This window comes from Leguminivora glycinivorella, chromosome 24, assembly GCF_023078275.1.
Source record: "Leguminivora glycinivorella isolate SPB_JAAS2020 chromosome 24, LegGlyc_1.1, whole genome shotgun sequence".
NCBI classification, from domain to species: domain Eukaryota; kingdom Metazoa; phylum Arthropoda; class Insecta; order Lepidoptera; family Tortricidae; genus Leguminivora; species Leguminivora glycinivorella.
In genome coordinates this window covers 2,703,209-2,705,606 of record NC_062994.1, presented here as the reverse complement: position 1 = coordinate 2,705,606, position 2,398 = coordinate 2,703,209, and the positions used below count along the sequence as shown (strand labels likewise).

The 2,398-nt window shown below is 42.1% G+C and overlaps 1 non-coding gene across 1 annotated transcript; it reads left to right on the top strand.

Annotated features, from left to right (window-relative positions):
- Positions 1 to 374: 374 nt before the first annotated feature.
- Trnas-cga lies at positions 375 to 446 on the top strand. Its single transcript has one exon. It is a non-coding gene; the product is annotated as a tRNA-Ser (tRNA).
- Positions 447 to 2,398: the final 1,952 nt, after the last annotated feature.

Below are 2,398 nucleotides of genomic sequence, written 5' to 3'. Positions count from 1 at the left end.
TAAAAAATATGAAAAAAATCACAAAAGTAGAACTTTATAAGCACTTTCTAGGAAAATTGTTTTGAACTTGATAGGTTGAGTAGTTTTCGAGAAAAATACGGAAAACTACGGAACCCTACACTGAGCATGGCCCGACACGCTCTTGGCCGGTTTTTTATTATTATAGACTAAAAGCCCAGAGCCGCCAGACCTTCCTAATTTTCTCAAGGACGAAACTTTAATGTAGAGTTCTTATCGACATTTAATGTCTGCGAATTAGCTAGTTATATACGACGGCCATTTTTATGCTATACAATTTTTTTTAAAGACTAACTAAGGCGCCTAGCCTTATCAGAGATAACATACACTAGAGAAATTTCGTCGGGTACCACAGCGGGCGGGTGGTCTAGTAGAGAAGACGTTAGCCGCGAAAGCTGAAGACCCGGGTTCGATTCCCGGCTCGGCCACCAGTGGCCCTTGTCGTTTTTCTTTCGTGTATGATGTCTATTTCAAGTGACTAACTTTCTTTAAATTCTCAAGGCTGATTTTTACATATGTATCAGAGAATCGTGAGCGAATCGTGGACGGATCGTGAGCGAATCGTGAAGCGTGTGCGCATGCGCAATCGGCTACGCACACTGACCATATTTCGAAGGCCGACTTTTACGAGACACTTGAAAGTCTCTCTGGCTTACCCTAATTTATTCTATTTTTAACCCCCGACGCAAAAACGAAGGGGTGTTATAAGTTTGACGTGTCTGTCTGTGTGTATGTCTGTCTGTCTGTCTGTTTGTCTGTCTGTTTGTGTGTGTGTCTGTCTGTGGCATCGTAGCGCTCGAACGGATGAACCGATTTTGATTTAGTTTTTTTTATCTGAAAGCTGAGTTAGTCGGGAGTGTTCTTAGCTATGTTTCATGAAAATCGGTCCACTATGTCGCGGCCGGGGGTTTTTTCAAAATTTTAATTTTGTGGTTAGGTTATATTGTGTCATCATCATCCTCCAGGAATTTGCCACGGCTCATGGCAGCCTGGGGTCCGCTTCGACAACTAATCCCAAGATTTTACGAAGGCGACTGCCATCTGACCTTCCAACCCGAAAGGTAAACAAGACCTTTATCGGAATTAGTCCGGTTTCCTCACGATGTTTTCATCCACCGAAAAGCGACTGGCGAATATTAAATGACATTTCGCACATAAATTCCGAAAAACTCATTGGTGCGAGCCGGGGTTCGAACCCGCGACCTCCGGAACGAAAGTCGCACGTACTTACCGCTAGGCTACCAGCGCTTCAGCGCTTTCTATTTTATTGAGTGTACTTTTAAATATTGATTTGTTACCTACTACATTCTTCTCACTGTGCAAACAGGTAGTAAAACATATGCGATAAGATATTAGTATCCCTGTCATTCGATACTTTACAAAGCTTCGTCCCTTCCATTCTTGAATGAATGAATGATCTCATTCATAAGAACTATTTGACCGAATGTGCAGAATATTTGGTTGTAACACTTGTAACCAAAGAGGATCGAGTATTATAGAGAGTTACTGTCAAAGTAAAATGTGTAATCACAGTGCATAGACTGCCATCTCTCGACAGAGGCTTAAAACTTTTGAACCTCAGTTTTGACAATTTGGGCCATATTCTTAGATTGATATGTTTTAAAATGTCAAATATTTATATTAGCGCCATCTAGCCGAGCGTACCCCAAAGGTGTATCGCCATCTAGCTCACCGTACCTTTTTCTGTATGGTTTTAGGGTACGTTTTTTTCTTAGACTTTATCAGTCTATACGAAGTTATATAGGTCTTTGGTTGTAACTAAAGAGGATGCGAATTTTGAGTTTACATTTTAAAATATTGTATTGTTAAGGTTGTTTTTGAAGGTAAGTATTTTAACCCCCGACGCAAAAACGAGGGGGTATTATAAGTTTGACGTGTCTGTCTGTCTGTCTATCTATCTGTGGGTGTGTCTGTCTGTGGCATCCTAGCTCCCGAACGGACGAACCAATTAGATTTAGTTTTTTTTTTGTTTGAAAGCTGAGTTAGTCGGGAGTGTTCTTAGCCAAGTTTCATGAAAATCTTTAAAACAAAAGTTTTTTTTTTCAACATTTTAATTTTGTAGTTAGGTTATCATCATCATCATCATCATATCAGCCGAAAGACGTCCACTGCTGGACATAGGCCTCCCCCAAAGATTGCCACAATGACCTGTCCTGCGCCACCCGCATCCAGCGGACTCCTGCGACCTTCACCAGGTCATCAGTCCACCTTGTTAGGGGCCTACCCACGGTTCGCCTTCCGGTACGCGGTCCGTGGTCGCTTACAATGGGCCTCATAAGAAAGCTCAAGGTCACCCAAAGGGCAATGGAGAGGGCTATGCTAGGAGTCTCTTTGCGAGATCGTATCAGTTAGGTTATAG